Source organism: Macaca fascicularis, chromosome 4, assembly GCF_037993035.2.
Source record: "Macaca fascicularis isolate 582-1 chromosome 4, T2T-MFA8v1.1".
In the NCBI taxonomy this organism is placed as follows: domain Eukaryota; kingdom Metazoa; phylum Chordata; class Mammalia; order Primates; family Cercopithecidae; genus Macaca; species Macaca fascicularis.
Genome location: NC_088378.1, coordinates 17,406,855 through 17,426,255, shown reverse-complemented (window position 1 = coordinate 17,426,255; position 19,401 = coordinate 17,406,855). Strand labels below are relative to the sequence as shown.

Here is a 19,401-nt window from a genome sequence, read left to right as displayed (position 1 = left end):
TAAATGCATAAATTACTTATTCTAGAACATTTCAGCTCTAGTTATTTTGCTATAATCAAAATTTTTACATGATTTTTCTGTATTGACAGTAATGAGCTTTTTTAATAAGATATTAAAATTATCCACAAAATGTAAATTAAAGTAAATGTAAAACAGTAAAATTAATTGTCATATATGTTTTCAAAGAATATATCTCTTAAAATATTAAGTTTATTTATTAAACATTACAGGACAAATGCAAGTTTTAATTTATGTACACCAAAAGTTTTAAGAAAACTATTTGAATACTTTTCATGCCTGTAATCCCAACACTTGGGGAGGCTGAGGCAGGAGAATAACTTGGAGCCAGGAGTTCTTTACCAATCTGCAATGTAGTGAGACCCTCTACAAAAACAAAAATAAAAATAAAAATAAAAATAAAGCAGCCAGGCATGGTTGTGTGCCACTGAAGTCCTAGCTACTCAGGAAGCTAAAGTGAGAAGATCACTAGAGCCCAGGAGTTTGAGGCTAGAGTGAGTTATGATCATGCCACTGCACTCCAGCCTGGAGATTCTTTTTATTTGTTTAAAAAATAAGTTGAAACAAACATTTTGTTAAAAAAATATTCTAGCATTCTGTACGCATTTAGTTGCCGTTGTAAAGAATTGCTAGCATACCTTAGGCGTGTTATTTAACCAACATATATACAAATGTAAGAGTAAAAGTATCTTTAGAAGTATGAATTAGGAAATAAAAAGAAGAAAAGAAGAATAAAAATGATGTCTTCAACGCTATTGGGAAACCATACTTCATTATGCAAAAATCTACTGAATTCATGCTATCCTCTTTGGCAAGTTAATTCATTTTTCTTATCTCTTAATGCATCTGCCTCCCAAATCTTCTCTGCATTTTGAAGCAGTGTGTTTATATCTTCAATGTTGGTGCTACGGTTTGAATGTGCTTTCTCCAAAATTCGTGTGTTTAAACTTAATGGCCAATATGATGATGTTAAGAGGTGGGCCTTTAAGAAGTGTTTAGGCCTTGAGGGCTCCTCCATCCTGAATGGGAAGGGAGGCTTCGTGTGCTGCCTTCCACCAGGTGCAGACACAGCCTTCCTCCCTTCTGGAAGATGCAGCAAGGAGAATTTCACAAGACACCAAATGCTGGTGCCTTGGTCTAGGACTTCCGGCCTGCAGGACTGTAAGAAAATAAATTTCTGTTCCTTATAAATATCACAGTTTGTGGTATTTTGTTATGGAAGCACAAATAGACTAAATTAGAAGGCACTGGCACAGCCCATACATGTTTGAGCACTGCTGCCTTCTCTTTTGAGAACACAGGGCAAGAGAGGTGGTGAAGTGTTTCCCTGGGGCCTGGATGGTATTAGTAAAGAAAGCGCAAGTTTAGGGTGCTGGTGTAGCTCAGGTTTTAGAACTGAGCTCTGCATGTTGAGTGACATAGGCTCTCACGTTTTCTAACATGAATTATTTCTGTTGTTTGTTATATGCAGAATTCTTTAAAATACAGGACCCAAGGCAAGAGGCCTTGTTGTCCAAGTTTCAGGGTACGTTTTTTGTTTGTTGTTTGTTTGTTTTTACATATGGTATGGAGGGCTTAAGAAATCAGTTTGGGAATTCAATATGCAATCATATTTAGTCAAGACATATTTTAATGATGGATAGGTCAAAATCACTTAAACTTAAATTTCTGTAAAGGAGGAAAGAAAGCTTCAAGTTGCTTTGTACTTACATATTAATTATCCCTTGATATCTGCAAGGCATTGGTTCCAGGACCCCTGTGGATAACAAAAGTTGCAAAAGCTCAAATCCCTTACATAAAATGTGTAACATTTGCATATAACTTGCACACATCTTCCTGTACATTTTAAATCATATCTAGATTACTTATCATTCTTAATACATCTAAATGCTACATAAGTAGTTGTTATAGTGTGTTTTAAAATTTGCATTATTTATTGCATTATTATTATTTTATTTTCTAAAAATATATTTGATCCATGGTTGGTTTAATAATCTTCAAATGTGGAACCCATGGATATGGAAGGCTGACTGGATATAATTTGCATTTTTAGGTATAATTTACACACTTTGGAGATAGATGGGGGTTTTGCAGAGAACCTAGACATTGACCATTAATACTTGCTGATCAATACCAATCAGTTACCTTCCCATTAGAAATGACACTATGTAATCTTGAGGAAATTCTTCTGAGAGAATTCCATAGGTTTTGCAAAATATTTTGTGAAGTCATGTTTCCATTTAATTATTGATAATTAACTTGATGCTCATTATAGTTACGAATTATAATTCTGCTGAGAAAAAAAATTTATGTAAGGGACAAGAAAGGGAAAGGAAGAAGAAAGTAACATTCTAGCAAGCCAAATGGCAAAAGTCTGGCAACATATAATATAAATCTGCCAAATACATCCTGCTGCTTTTCAATGTGGCCACCTGCCAAATAGCTCTGCATTGCATCCTCAATAGGTTTGACAAGAGGAAGTGAAAGGGACTGCACTGTAATGCTATGGCTCAATTAATAAACACTCATTCTGAAAACCTTTAATTGTTTAAATTGAGTATCCTGTCTGGTAGAATGTTCAGGCTTGTAGCTGAGCAAGATTAGTGCTAATTCTGATTAGGCATTTTAAAATACTTGTTTAAAGGACATCTCTTATTTATTAATTATGTGCTTAGCATCCATATTTTAGATAAATGGCAAAAAAAAGTACCAGTCTTAGAGGGTTGAGTTAGTAATAAATAAAACATAAGAATAAACTCCTGTTCCACATTTAAAAATTCATGATTCTGGGTTTAAACCAAACTAATTTCTTAAGAGTAATGTTTCTTTCAGAGTCCAGTACTTCTATTATTCCTTAAATCACTTTCATATATCGTTGCCCACGTGGGAAAAGTAAAACATTCTGCTTTTTAAATATTCCTAAGTTAAGATAACTTTAAATTAAGAGGGATAAAAACTTTATAGAATTAGGCACTGGAGAAAAAAATTCAAGAGAAATAGTACTAAGTATCCCGAAGAAATACACAGAATAACAGACATGTTTAACTTAAAATCATAAACTATTTATGATTATTTAATCCAATCATTAATTTTAGATATGAGGTAAATGAGGGCTTTGTGATTTCCAGTCCCATGTTCCTCTTAGTAAACCTTGATGTTCATCAGAAACATCTAATGGATGATTCATGTGTTGAAAGTATGGTAGCAGAAAGCCACATTTTCAACAGATAACTAACGTTATTTACAGGCATATGGTCCACGAATTTCACTTTCAGAAACCCTCAGGACCCAACGTTACTCCCCTGGATAGAAGACAGTATTGAATGTTGTGGTTAGAAGGGAGATGGTTGACCAGTAAAATGATGGACATGCAAGAAAATAAGAATGCTAAGATTTTTCAACTTCCACACCCTAAGAAATGGGATTGAAAATCAGTGACTTCAAATATAACACCAGAGTTTCCATTTGGGTCCTTGAGGTAGGCCACTTCCATTTTCCGTCAGCACCCAACATCATTCCTCCCTCCCTCCTTTATTTACTGCTCTGTGTGTATGTGTACATTTGTTAATGTCTGGCTCTCCCTCGATATCACGAACTCCTTCAAAAGGAAAAACTGTCTTACTTTTCCACCTGCTCAATTTTCTTATTGCTAAATGAATTATATGGTTCCTGTCTACTTCGCACTTAATTATCCCTTTTTTTTCCGCAATTTGCTTCACATTAGTTAGTGCAACTAAAAAATTTAGGACTACATTCTTTATCAATTGCTTTATGTTCAAGCAGACTTTAGGTCCTGAGTATCAAGTCCGTATGTGACACGTATCTTTATACCCACCGGAATCTAACACAGGGCTTAGCACAGAGTAGGCAGTTCATACTGGAGAGCAGGCCTTTATTGACTGATGAGGGTATGTGACAGGATTTGAAATCGTATCCAGTATACACCTTTTGGTAGCAGCTACTGAAACAAGGGAATGTTGCAAGGGAACTTAGCATGACAGGAGGTGGGAAAAAGGCAAATTGAGAAAACAAGACATTGACGTTTTGAATGAGTGAGAACCAAAATAAAGGACTGGTTCAAATCCACAGGTTAAACTCAAGGAAATACATACATACTTGTGCCATATAAACATGCATATATATAACATATATAAACATACATATATAAAACACACATATATTTATATATTATATATATAATAGATTGTTAATTAGGAAATCATATATAATTTTATTAAACTACAGTTTAAATCAATTGTCTAGCAATAATGCATCAGAGGTGCAGCAAAATATCTGAAAAGGATGAAGCGAAGGGAACTATTGTTTCATGTGAACATTACGTGCCGGGGTCTGGAACATATTTTATATAAACTCTCCAATTAAAGAGAAAAAATGTGGTTTTCTGTTAAGCTGTAGATAGCGCAAGGGTGAATACAACTCTAATGATGAGACTCAGATTTAAACAGATGCAGCAGTTCTGGAATTTCAGTTTTATGGGGTTTTGTTTCTCCCTCAATCTTAGAAGATATAATAGAAGACAAACATATTCGTTGATGTTCATTAAAAGAAAGCCTGACAGCGCTGAAAAGAACAGGTAGTGACTGGTCCCAGGAAATACTTTCTGTGATACAGTTGTAAAAATTGCAGGGCATGTGTGCAAACTGCAATTTATAAGCAAACAGAGAAATCATGCTGGGTTCTTTTACTTTCTCTTAAGATCATGAAAGAAAGTAGAAAAAAATAGATTTAGAAGACTTTTTTTTAGAAGTGAGTAAGTAATGTAGGAGAAAACAAAATGAACGTGTAGTTAAGAGCCATTATATTTTTTTTGGTGGGGAAGTCAAATTAATAGTCTTTTTTTATTCTAAGACAAATTTGAACTCTAATGGACCTTTGACTACATATCACCTATCAGGGGATTTTTTTAAAAACTATGTATCACTTATCAGAGGGATTTTTTGTATATATGTGAAGTGATTGATAGAATGACATTTTTCTATTGTTTCCAGATAAAATATGCCAAAAGTGTAACTGTTTTCAGAAGTTTGAAGTCACCAAAACATATTTCAGTAGATAATTTTTTAAAAGGATATTTAAGCCAGGGAAAAAAGATGCAGGAGTGACATTTTTAAAGGGATGGGGGTGTCATTAAAAGTTATTCCATGATAAAGGAGAACTGCATTGGTTTTCTTCTTATAGCAGATTCTCTCATCTATCACAATCAGTGTTATAACTGGGTTAGATAAAATGCAGGTATACTCTTGCTGCCTTCATGTTTTAGTTCCAACCAATCTCAGGATTTTTTTTTACATGTACACTAAATCAGTAGAGTAAAAGACTAACATTAATAAATAACTTGAACTTTCTTTTACTCTTCAAGACTTGAGCCAGCTTTAAAAAAATGCATAAGCCAGTCCAAACTTGGTAGATATCTCTTTTATTCCCTTAAGTAAATTTTCTCAACTGCCAAATTGAAAATTTTTAATTTATTAATGCTTGAATGAATAATTCACTCTCAGACACTGGACGATCCAAAACAAACAAACCAGTTTGTGTATTTAGTTATATGAACTTTTGAACGCACTGCCTCATAAATCCAGTACTTATTGAACCTAAAAAAAAAAAAAAAGTGCTGACCCCTATGGGCCCTGCTGTTAATTATCTCCCACTGCAGACATCATGTCTTTTCTTTACTTTTTAGGATTGTTTCTTCCTTATTAAATATTTTATATGTTTTCCCCTATTATGTCTGTGATGCTCCGCAGTAGGCATTGAATGGCTTTGGTATAATTTCAGTAATTTTTCCCAGGATATTCTGCTGTATCAGTAAAGATATTAGTTGTTATTTATTTTCTAATATAAATCTGTGGGAAGTATTGATATATTCACCACCCCCCCATGAGAATATTGGGCCTCAAGCAGGTTGATACATGGTCAAGATTATTTCAATCCAAAGTGTTGCACTTTTTTTTTTTTTTTGGCCTGCAAATCATTTTCTTTGCCTCTGATCACTCCTGTGCCCTGTGACTATCCAGCAGGCCTGATGATATTCTCCCTGGCTTCCGTTTTACAGATGCCTTGCCTGAGCCTCCGGTCTAAATTGGGTCCTCGGTAGACAGTACTGTCTTGATGACCTCATATTGGTATAACAATTTGGGATTGTAAACTTGTGTGATTGTTCACATATGTGTCATGTGCTATCCTGTAAAGCTCAGTGAGGGGAGGGATTGTAGCTATTTCACTTCCATTGCTGCATCACTTGGGTGCACCACAGAAACCGACAGGCAGCAGGGCACACAGTAAATATTGTTCAAAGAGTGAGTTAAAGTGAGATTTAAAACCAAGCCTGTACCATGGAAGTCACAGACACACTATTGCAGGAGTGATTGTGGTGTTTTTGTGAACGGTTCCTATACATGGATTCCACGTCCCGGTGGCTACATATGCACTATCCTGTACCTTATATTCTATATTCTGTACTGTCATACTGAAACTAAGTTGAAAGCTCATTGAAAGCAGATCTTATGGTTTCTATTTAGAGTAAATGAAACATGTAGTTAGTTGGTTGATCCTTCATAAGTACTTACTAATTGATTGGAAACTGATCTTAACATTTAATTTGTTACGGAGCATTCTTTATTTCACTAAAGCCATCTTCCTGACGCTGTTCTCTAGCATGCTTTGTTCTTCTGTTATAATGACTGATGATCATAATCAGAAAAGGCTATGCCTGGTGTTAATGCTTCATTTTTTCCCTTTTATTCACAGACAGTTGGAGTGATCAAGCTTTCAAATCCCTGAAAACGTGAACTGTGCTATGTCTGGGGCAGGCTCCATATTTTTATTATGTACCGCACAACTCTAAAAGCAACATAGAAATTCAGGGCACTTAGATTGAAAAATGAACACTTTCCACATTTAAAGGAGACTTACATATTTTTGGAGTTACATACATTCTTCATCCCATTTATAAAATCCAGAACCCGTGGTTGGGCATAAAGCAGGAGATTTAATACTCTTCTGCTGGTGGGTTTTGTTGATTTTTACTGCCCCCTCCACCCAGCCCTACCCTACCCCACTCCATCTCTTCTGCTCTTTTTGTTCTTCATAGTTTTGTGCTAACTTCAGAGCTGCAGATGTGCCATTGATCACAGATTTATATATATGAGCTAAGAACAGGAATGCTAAAATAATTTCTTTCTCAGACTTTAAAGATAGATGATAGGTCAAGATGCTTTACTTCATAGCCAAACATACTAAGGCACAGAGCAACATGGCAAGAATTTGAGTTGTGAGAGCCAGAAGTGCTTGTTCAGCACTAACAAGAAATAGGAGAACAGGATCAGTATAATCTCATATTCTTATTAAATTTAAAAAAAGAGAGAGAGTAATGCCAAGGTTATGACATGAACTGACAAGACCAAAAAAAAAAAAAAAAATCAGTTTTTCTGATGCTTCAGCCTTTGCAAGCATATGAAAGAATAATAGTAAAAAAAAAAAAAAAAAAGTCCTGTGGCATGAGTTATAGATGAAGTATCTGCCTTTAGCTTGGAATTTCCTGGCATTTTTCAGCCTGTGACACAGACTTGATGTGATTAAACAAAGGCTTTTCTCCAAATTTAAAGCTCCTTTAAAAAAAAAAAAAGCTGAATCTAATACTCTAAATTGTTTTTAAATGGGAGCAGATGCCTCTGTTTCTTGAGCTGACTTCCAGATTCTGAGAAATAAATGAAGAATGGGGGCTTGTTTTGGTAGAGGCTGAGAAAACAGTTGGCCATATTTGCCCTTCAGAACTTCATATCATCCTGCAGCTCCCCAGTGGCAGAGCCGCATTCTTTCACAGGATGGGGCTGGGGCAGAGGATGGCGTCCTGTGGATTGGATTTCCCTTGGCTTCCCTGAGGGCAGTCCCCCGAGGAAGCACATCCTGGAGGCAGATTCACCCAATGAACCACAGCAACAGCTCCTAGGAGAATGAAGAGTGTGAGTAGAGTATGTACATGCATATGGGTGGACGTGGTGGCCAACTTGGATAATCAATCTCTGAGGTTCTTTCTAGGCCTGACATCCTAGGATGCTCTAATAAAGGATGACCCCTGAGATGAGGCAGAACCCAAGACCGGGGCTGGCAGGGGGTTTGGAAATCACACTGAGCCTTAGCAAAACTCAGTTTTCTACTGAAAAAAAAAATACTTGAAAAATTATTTTTGATTGGAATCTATACTTTTTTTTTTACCTATCAATCAGACATGTTATTTTAGACTTATTATTTATAAGTAAGTACCATCCACACAGTTTGAGATATGTTTACATTGCATGGGTGTGTTTGTGTGTGTGTGTGTATTTGCTCAGTATCTTGTTGTAATTCTTTCTAAAGCCTGTTCACTCATGATGTAAAAATTTTTTTTTTTTGAGACGGAGTCTCGCTCTGTCACCAGACTGGAGTGCAATGGCATGACCTCAGCTCACTGCAACCTCCGACTCCCTGGTTCAAGCGATTCTCCCACCTCAGCCTCCTGAGTAGCTGGGATTACAGGCATGCACCACCACGCCCAGTTAATTTTGGTATTTTTAGTAGACATGGGGTTTTACCAGGTTGGCCAGGATGGTCTCCATCTCCTGACCTTGTGATCCGCCCGCCTCAGCCTCCCAAAGTGCTAGGATTACAAGTGTGAGCCAATCGCACCCGGCCTGTGATGTAAATTTTTACCAGTGAGTTTTTAGACTCTTGACTTCAGAGTCTGTAATGGCTATTATTGCATATATCAAGGCACAGTTAAACCTTATGTTAAGAAAAGCGTGAGGAATTGAAAATTGTTTTGCATTAAGATAAACTTTATTTTTTGTATTTTGTTTCACCACCTCTCACTTTTTTGAATATTTGTAAAGCATTCATTGAATAAAGAAATTTGTACAAAAATGTTGCATCTGGAGCTGTAGGGTGCTTTAAGAATTTAGGCACTAAAGATTGTATGGTCCTAGACACTTACACTTTAAACAGAATAGTATTAAGGTTGTGGTAAAAGCTCCTACAATTTATTTAAGGTTGTGCTTTAGTATTTGACCTAAAAGTATTTGAAAGCCTCTAAAACATAAAATCTGGAGGTCCATGGAAGAAGCTCGATCCAACAACCCTGTCACAGATAGTTTTGACTCAACTGCATGTTGGTGACCCTGAAGAATTAGTCATGGAAAAATAATTTCAATTTCTTCTAGTGACCTTTTCAAAATGATGAGCCTGGAACAGTTACAGACTCTGGCCCAAAAGAATCAAAGTTGAAGGTAGAGACGTTTTAAGGATGAACAGAGCAAAACAACTTAGCAGTGGGATATTAAAGGCAACATGAATCAAAGTAAATAACTTCCTTTTAATGTTCCCAAAGTGTTTTCCTTGGGGCCTAGTAGAGCAATTGCCAGAAAATGTGGCCTATAACATTTAGCTGTGGTCACGTCTGTCTCTCCAACATTCTGTTGGCTCCTCAAGGAAGGGAACATGGTTTAGTTCTGTCCCCTCCAGGACTATTGTCCCAAAGATGAAAACGCTGATCATTGAAATCATTTTATCAGTCTCTGAACTGACTCTGGATTTGAAATTTTTGCTCAGAAGTGTAACAATCACCTGAAACTTGGCACAGTCACACAGTTTTCTACCTCTACCTCTCCCAAGTCTGTTTCTTCCCCATTTCAATACCAGTTGCTCAGTGCGAACCTCAAAAGCTATCCTTGATTCCTTTTGCCATTTACTCTGTCTTCCATTCTCCAGCACCACCTGCAAAACGTATTCTGAAATCACCAACTCTTCTTTATCTCGATGTTCACTTTAGCTCAAGCCCGGTTGACTGCTGGGATGCCACATCCCAGTTTCCACACTGGTCCCTGTCTCAACCCAGATCATTTCCACATAGCAGCCAGAGTGATCTCTAAAAAGTTAAATCTATATGTATGTCATATCTGTGCTATACCCTCCACTGGATTTCTACCATACTTAGGATAAAATCCCAAATTATTTCCAAGGGAATGAGGCCTTGCATCCCCTGGCTTGTCTTCTTTGACTTCATCCCGTACACTCTGCGCGTTGCTCAGCATGTTACAGCTACATGGGTTTTCTCTCTGTTCTTTATATCCAAAGGTCAGTAAGACATTTTCCCTTTCTTCAGCAGTGTATTCTCTGCTCCATGAACCCCTGGGGCTGGCTCCTGCGCATCAGTCTGACGTCCATCTACATGTTTATTTCTCAGCAAGGTCTTACCAGGCCTCTTTGCCTAAGTTAGCACACACATCAACACCCCTTATTTTTACTACATCATTCTGTTTTCTTTTATTTGGAACATGTATGGTTATTAAGCACTATCGCTCGTTCATTTTTTGTGCTCGCTTATTTTTTGTTTTCTGCCATGTCAGCCACTCCCTGCTAGAACGGAAGATTCATGGGAGCAGGAATCATGTTTGCTATGTTCCTTATTGCAATCCTAATGCCTGGAACTCTACCTAATACACAGGAGGACTCCACAATCCGTGGGTGACTGAAGAAATGAATTCATTTGCGCATATCCAGTTCCATTCTTGAACTCTTCCTTTAGTGAGAAGCACATGAGAACCTTGTTAATATGAAAACTGATAATGGGGTGAGAGAAGAAAAGAAAAGCATAAAATATACCCTCAGTTTCCTTACCTGTCTAATCCACGCATCACCAGACACCAGAGAACGTGGAAAGTGGCCAAAAAGATGATGCAGGGATGTCTGAGCCCACTTTCTCATTTGACTTTCCTAGGTACTGTGGCCTGGGAAATAGAAATAATGCATTAGAAATAGAAAACAAAACAAGAAGTTTAAGGTTAACATTCAGAGTCTACTGCGCTCTCTTACTCGGGCTCACCTGAGAGCATCTTGGCAGGCCAATGTTGTTTCAGGAGCTCTGAAATGGGATTTCCTTGAGAAATGACCTTGAGTTTCTCTGTTACACACATGTGGAACCCTAGCCTTTGAAAGACACTTAGGTCTATGTGCTTGGGATATAACAAGACTTTACTTTTGATCTTGAAAAGCTTGAATGATATTCAGGAAAGCATGATGTATATATATATACAAGGAAAATTAAACAATGTTTTTGTTTTGTTTTGTTTTGAGATGGGGTCTCACCCTGTCAGCCACGGGGGAGGGCGGTGGTGGGATCTCAGAGGCTCACTGCAACCTCCGCCTCCCGAATTCCAGAGATTCTCCTGCCTCAGCCTCTCAGGTTCTTGGGATTACAGGCATGTGCCAACACACCTGGCTGATATTTGTATTTTTAGTAGAGATAGAGTTTCACCATGTTTGCCAAGATGGTCTCGAACTCCTGACCTCGAGTGACCTGCCTGTCTTGGCTTGGCCTCCCAAAGTGTTGGTATTACAGGCGTGAGCCACGGTACCCCAACAGAAACAATTTATAAGAAAAATTACAGAGTAACTATGTGTGCAAAGTGTCAAAAAAAGGATAACTTCAGAACTGATGGCTTCAGAAGCACAGAGCGATGACTGTGAGTAAAAGTGATTAGGGAAGTGTTCACTCACATTTACCAAAATATGTAAAACCACAGGAGTTGTAGGGAGGCTGGAATGAATGGTTTTGTGAATATACTGGAACTAAATATTTATCTTTTTTTTTTTTTTCCACAAAGTACTGTGAGATCAAAAGTTGACCTCCATTCAATTAGCAACAATTAACTAACACAGACTTTAAATTTTAAAATAATGAACTGTAGGATACGGTGTTTTTACATCATTGAATATTAGGATTTGTATAAGAAAAAAAAATCATTCCTGGTCCTATGTTCAGTTTTACCTTCATCTTTTTCAAATTATTCATAGCTTGATTTCAGATACAGATTATCTAGTTCCTTTATTCTCCTTTTAACATACGTGGTCCTCTTTTTCCTTTTAGTAATTCAGACATGAAGAGAAGCTCAACTTAACCACTTGGATTATTTTATTATTTTACTTTTATTTTATTAGAATGTTTAGCAGCTCTAAGAAAATCGTGGAAAGAGAGAAACTCAAAACCAATTATTCAAGCAATATTTTGAGGTTATCTGGTGATTTTCAGTATTTGTGCTCTTGATATTAACTAAGATCAACATAATTTTGCATTGAGTCCTGATTTACTACGGTTTATCAGGCAAGTTTTTGGAAGGTACTGTGGGCCTTTCTTCACAGCTCTTTAGTAAGATGCCCAGCCCTCTTCTAAGAGCTGCCTTTCAAAGCTACATGGGCTCTTTCAGATGGTTATGAAATCTTCAAGCAGCACTACCAGGACTCTTTTGGTCTAAACTAATAACATTTCCAAAAGAGAAATCTCATGACTTGAGAGAATGCAAAGTAAATGCTGAACAAAGGGAGTTGGTTAATAAAAGCTTCTCCACTGAAAGAGACAATGAAACCCTCGTCTGATTATTTAGACAAATTTGAGATGTTTCCATTTTCATTCATTTGCAATTCTTTAGTAGATAAATTTTTATCAATGATTTGTGGGCTGAGAGTTTCTAAAGTTGTCCCTGAATAAGACATTTGCTGGTCGAGTAGCTGTTATAGCTGAATTCTTTATCAGAAGGACTTCACTAGGCAGCTGAATACTTTATTGTCGTTTCTCAGTCTAGTTAACAAGGGAGAATAGTCCCCTGAGAAAAGCGTAAATACATATTCAACTTTTACTGTCGCAATTTAAAAGTGTTCCTGGAAATGCCACGGGCATTTTATGGATTATGAATTCTTTCAATGTTCAGTTTAAAATTTATATCATAACCACAATAGTGTTGAAGACCTTTAGAAAAGAAAACCTCACTTCTTCCTTAAAACCTATGTCTGAAACTGGTGAGTCTCTCCTTTATGGAGAGAAAAAAAATATATACAATTTATGAGTTTGGAGTAGAATCAATGCCATGTATATCTTAAATCATATTTATTTATACCTAGCATACTTATCCTAGCTTGAAGAGGTCTATGACCCCCAAATAGTAAAGTGGTTAGTGTACAGAGGGAACTTCGGAGCACATCCAGTGTGTGTTTCTCCTGGCACGTCGCTTCAGCTGATCCTCCCAGGGTAAAGGGTGGAGAAGTGCTGGAGGCCTCTGAGGGATGTCTAACTCATTTATTCTAACAGCAGGCAGCATCTTAAGATGACCGCCAATGTGCATCTTATTAACTTATCACAACTCAGGACAATTTGCCGGTTTCCAATATTATTCATTCTCTATAATATAATTTGTTATATTTATTTACATATAATACAATAATAATTCAAGCAAATATGAAATATAAAATATTTAATTTGTATTTTTATTTGTTCAATATATATAATTATAAAATAATAAAAAATAATTCAAGCAAAATTTTATTCCTATAGCAAGAATATCATTTCATTTTTATGAGAGTTTCTTTTCTTTTGTATGATCTTTCATATACAAGGTGTACCTTGAGAATAAATCAAAAAGTGAGTTTGTACAACAAAGCCATTTACTTCAAAGGAAAGCTCACGAAAAGTACTGATCAACTATAATGGAATTTTCTTTCTTTTTTAATATAAACTGTGGCTACCAGGACACACACCTATGGACACATATGTGTATCACATATGTATCTGTGTGTGTATATATATATGCATGTATGTATATATGTACACACACGCATGCATAACATACGTACACACATACATACACATGTATAGTCTTTTTTCCTCTGTCCTATAGTGGTAAAAATAAGGTAGACTTAAATTCAGAATACAGAAAGAAATGCTTGTTAATTTTTATTTTATTTTATTTTATTTGAAATGGAGTCTTGCTCTGTCACCCAGGCTGGAGTGTGGTGGCATGATCTCAGCTCATTGCAACTTCTGCTTCCTGGATTCAAGTGATTCTCCTGCCTCTGCCTCCCTAGTAGCTGGAATTACGGGAGTGCACCACCATGCCTGGCTAATTTTTTTATTTTTATTTTTAGTAGAGACAGGGTTTCACTATGTTGGCCAGGTTGGTCTTGAACTCCTTACCTCATGATCTGCCCGCCTTAGTCTTCCAAAGTGCTAGGATTACAAGCATGAGCCCCCGTGCTTGGCCTATGCTTAATTTAAAACTTTGCTTGCTAATCTGAAATTGAATTTATTTGCTAATCTTAAAATTGTTAAACATTATCCTAAAATGCAAGATCATTCTATATTTTCACATGGATTCACATGTTGAAGCTTCTAGAAGGTGGAGGGGAGGAACTATTTGGTGTAGGACAGTTGATTAGACCAATCGTAACATTTCTGTATTTTGAGACCCTGAGAGATATTTCAGTTCAGGGGTTCCCACATAGTGATAGGCTTATGTTTGGGTGGAGGGTAGAGCATTTTCTCTGTTATTTCTATAATGCAAGAATTTTAGTTCCCCTATTTTCCAAACTTCTAAAGTCAATGTTCCTTTAATCATGAGCAAGAATAAATGGGCTTCTATTATACACACATAAAAAATTCCCATTGTTTCTAATATCTCTCATTAGATATTAGGCAACATGGGGAATCAATAAAGTACATTTAATTTTCATCTCAGAAGTGAGAAAACTGGAACTCAGAAAAGCAAAGTAAATGCTCATGGTCACACAACTGTTAAGATAAATCTGGGATTTAAATGTAGGTCTCTCTGATTATAAAACTCATGTTCCTTCTCTTGTAGGATGCTGCCAGTGACCCCAGAGCCTTTTGTTTTCCTCCAATATTCTCAGTACTTTAGGTATTTAATTGTCCTTTAACATGTCTCTGAATGCACTCCAAATTTTGGAAGTACTGGTTGAGAGTGGGGCCTGGAGCAGTTTAGAGCCCTGTGATGAAGGGCAGGTCCCTCTCTGGAGGAAGTTCCTACCTGGGGCAGAGAATAACTTACAGCACAGTGCTCAATATTTTCAGAGAATTGTGGGTAAGATGAATATCAAGGTCAGGCTTAAAGTGGAGCAACAAGGTAATGGATACCTCAATTAGCAATCTGTGGCTCAGAGAGTGAGAGAACTTTAGCCTCAGCCACTGCATTTGCAACTGTCTGAGGATCCAGGAGGGAGGGTCCAGCCTGGGCCTAGAGAACACTGAGACATATCTGGGTTTGTCTAATGAGGTTGAGAAGTTGGTGGGCCACCAGCCTTGCTTAACGGGACGGTAGAGATTTTCACATTGGAGTTTTCATGTGGTGATGTGTTTCCTTAACCTCCCTGTTGTCTAGGGTACATGAACGAAGGCATTGGGGTGAGACAGGAAAAGCTGGAAGGTCTCTGTGAGATCATGAGAGGCAGGGATAAAGGGATCTGCAGTGACTCAGTGTGACAGTGTGGAGCAGAATGATCTCCTTGCCTCTGTGGGGAGGACAGTGTGCCCTAGTACACTATGGCTGGAAGTGTTGGGTGTGTCAAGCTCTGTTTCAGGTGGCACTGAAGGCTCTATGAGCAGTGGTGGCAGACTGGTGTGTTGGTGAAGAAGGAAAGCCTTAGAGCTCACAGCCATTGAAGGGGCACACCTAAGACAGCTCCTCAGACTCCCAGAAATGTCCTGGGGAGACTTTACAGGGGCTTCACTGGGATATGTGTGGGGAGGGCAAATTTGGGTTATTACTTTAATTGTTAGCCTAACCATGTCTGCATCATGATACTATAAGCCAGGGAACATTTAGTTCAATATTTAAGGAAATTCTTACTTTTCTCACCAGGTGGTGTTTTAAGTGCCTGCCGAACTCCATTTCAGGCCTATAGACTTAGGCAATGTAGGAGTGCCTCATTTCTGACCTTACAGATGACTCAAGTAGGGCCCTGAGAAACTGCTGAAAGCTTTACTTCATTTTAACTAATTCAGCACATATTCTGTGATTACTCTCAGAGAGTAAGGCCTTGTACCAGGAACTTCCACTATACCCAAACAGAATCTGCAGGCGTGCCATAAGAGAAAGCATGGTACAAGGGACAAAAGATAGCTCCAGAATCAAAAGACCTCTGTTTGTATTTCAGGGCACGTTATTTTGGGCAAAAAGTCTGATGTCTCTGGGCTCTCGTACTCTCAACTGTGAAATGAGAAAAGATTTTATGAATGCAAAATTGGGACATAGAGTCTGACAAAGGTTTCCTATGGGAGTTTCAGGTATGAGAATCAAACTAGCTCCTAGAGATTGGGTCTTACAATGCTTGACTTGGGGCTACAATTCAAGTGAATCTAATAGAAATGGTTTAGGATATTTAAAGCAAAGATTCCCCTAGACAATTTTGAATGAATTTCGTATAGAACCCCCCTCATGGTGGGGTTCTGAGGATCAAATGAGGCAATGAAGGTGGAGGATATTTTTAAAATGTAAAGCACCAAATAAATATTGACCAATCTAATTATTACACTTTACTACTTGTCCGGAGCTGCACGCCCCGGCCATAGCGAATAATAATTAAAGATTAAACGCCTGAGCTATATTCATTTCCACCCCACACCTTCTCCCTAGATTTACCTTCTTCCCTGTATTCATACCGCCATTAAAAGATGGCGCTCTTCCTGCTTCTTCTTCATTCTTTTTTCCCCGCGCCCGCGAAAAGACTACCTGACTGCGCAGGCGCAACATGACGTCCGACCGGAGAAACCGAGGCTTATCTGGCCACGCCTTCCACAATGAGGTCATTTCTGCCTTAGCCCAACCCCTTCCCCTCCAAATGTATATAAGGCATTGCATTACCGCCATTAAACGAGACTTGATCAGAGCACTGTCTTGTCTCCATTTCTCGTGTCTTTATTCCCCAAATTCCCACCCCCTCCTCCAGGGCCTACACTGACTATCCCGTGGGCCGGGATAACTACTCTGTATAAATCTAGACTTTTGCTTCGTATTTTAACCCACATTGCTACCTTGCAGACTTGAGACCCCAGGCCTGTCTCTCATATTTATGGAAGAATCTGACTTTCTGCAGTTCCAAGCAAGCCACTTTCCTGCTTCCTCAGGCAGTCATGGTAAGCACTGAAGGGTATAATACTCCACCCACTTATGTGGGCCATCCCTTTCCATGAGGCTCCATCCTTTTTATTTCTTAAGTTCATATGAAATAGGGCTCAAAGAAAAGTCTATCTCATTTATGGCCTTTCTCTTTTTTTAAGTTATGAGATTTGTTTGTATTATTTAAAACGTATTCCCTCCTTGTTATATACCATGGGCGTGACCCAAATCAAATCAGCGGTTTCTAGGCTTTTTCTTACCCAAGACTCCCCAGATGCCCTTTCTCTGTGTTTCGGTTCTGCTCCCTTTGGCCCTGCACTTCTTTCTGTTGCTGCACTCTGTGGAGTATCAGACACTATCCTGGCATGGCAATTAGGCTAATGGTTGGATTGTGATCGCCTGAGAAAGCAGTCTGGGTGTCAGGAATGCCCACATAACAAAATGTCAGTAAGTGCAAGGAGGGAAGAAAGAAATGAAACTCACAAGCCAAACTTCACCATTATTTCTCCTTGCAGAGCAAATAAATAAGGCCTGATTTCGGGAACCCATGCTTCGGTCCAGGTTCATAGTAGGCTCGTGGGCAACTAGAGGGGCAATACAGTTTTGGGATAAGGTAGCGTGTAAACTATGATTTTAAAAAAATGTATCCTGTGGTTTCTCTCTGACTCCTCCACAGTTTACCCTCTGAAAATAAAACCTTAGTGTTGAAAAAGTAACTGGCTATAAAAGAGATAAGTTTATTGAGAATTCAAATAGACCAGGGGATTTTAGGGTCATTGCTACATTGCAGAGGAACGACCCATCATTTTCTGGCATAGGTTGACATTGGTGAACGTACAAGATCATGGATCTGGGGACCACTCAGCTCCTTCTTCTTCTCTGTCTTCTGCAGTCCCTTCAGAGGAGAGTTTCCACCTTTCTTTTAGTGTTTTTGAGGCACTCAGATCATTAGCATTGTGTGTTTTCTGTCCTATGCCTTATATAACTAGAAGTTATTATTATTCCAGAATACATTAATGAAGAAAGTACCACTGAGCCTGGAGTTCTTCCTTTTGATTGTCTTTTTTAAAATTAGAAATTCCACCCTCACAGTTTTTGTGTAGATGATCCTATTTTCTAATCATTTTTTAAGCCTTAAATATTTAGTAGTGTGTAGTTTCAATCATCTCATTAGAAATTCCACTGATGTTTAAGAAACTTATCCTGGCTATCTGTCCCGTTGCCCCACTATCAATGTAGCAAAAAGCTGAAATGAGACAGAGTATGTGGGTGTGTGTGTGGAAGCCCAAGTTGTTTGCCTCCCTTCTCAGTTCCAGACAGCATATGGAATCCCCAGACACATTTTTTTTTTTTTTTTTTTTTTTGAGACGGAGTCTCGCTCTGTCACCCAGGCTGGAGTGCAGTGGTGCTATCTCGATTCACTGCAAGCTCTGCCTCCCTGGGACTACAGGCGCCCACCACCACGCCCGGCTAATTTTTTTGTATTTTTAGTAGAGACGGGGTTTCACCGTGTGAACCAGGATGGTCTCGATCTCCTGATCTCATGATCTGCCCGCCTAGGCCTCCCAAAGTGCTGGGATTACAGGCGTGAGTCACTGCTCCCAGTCCCCAGACACATTTTTTAAAGTCACATTTTAAACACACATTCCTCAAAACTGGACTAAAATGAACCGTGTATACTTAGAGTACCTGAGATCACACCATCTGAAACAATAGTGAGAAATCTGTGGTTAGACAATGGAAAATGATTGTAGGATAAAAATAGAATAGCTATTTATTTGTTATATTTTGTGTTGAAAAAAACTTCATGTCTTTCCTTTTTTTTTTTTTTTTTTTTTTTTTTTGGTAAGGCAAGATGCTTAACCCAGCATTTACCAAATTGTGTTCTGAGAAATATCAGTTTTTCTGGATGAAAATCAGAATCCACATTTTCAGTTTCATGGCCAAATAAGTTTGGAAGCACTGTTACACAAAGCCAATCACATTTCTGCACTGCTGAAATTGTCAAAACTTTAATAAGCTAACAGGTTCTGTGAATTCCTCAGTTGGGGGAGGTAGCCCATACAGAGTCTTCTTTTCCTATGGGGTCATTTTTAGGGCCTGTGAAACCACTGTGAAAACTGTGGAGCTGATCATTGGAGAGCCACTTATTAAGAGTGACTCATCCGGGCAGATTACAGGATGAGGACAACTAACAGAACAGCCACATTTACACATGGAAATCACTAAACAAACACCAATGGGACTCTTCATGGCAAAGTCTGAAAGTGATTTTGGTCTAAATTAAATGGTTTCCAAAAACTTATCTAGAGCAAATGCCTCTTAAATATGAAATACATGTTTTGTGTTCATAACTACTCCCTAGAAAATCAAGCTTTTAAACCAAAACTTATACAATTGGTCTGAAGAACTTCCTGCCTCCTTCTTA

The 19,401-nt window shown here is 38.1% G+C and overlaps 1 long non-coding RNA gene across 4 annotated transcripts in view; it reads left to right on the top strand.

Moving 5' to 3' along the window:
• The window catches only part of LOC102138858 (uncharacterized), an 82,886-nt gene that overhangs the window by 46,007 nt on the left and 17,478 nt on the right, over positions 1-19,401 (top strand). Inside the window, exon 1 of one of the 4 annotated variants that reach the window (XR_012434398.1) lies at positions 16,679-16,990. The exons of the other annotated variants lie outside the window; for them this stretch is intronic. This is a non-coding gene — a long non-coding RNA (uncharacterized lncRNA). Of the gene's footprint in view, positions 1-16,678; positions 16,991-19,401 lie in introns of those variants that run through there. 4 annotated transcript variants of the gene reach the window in all.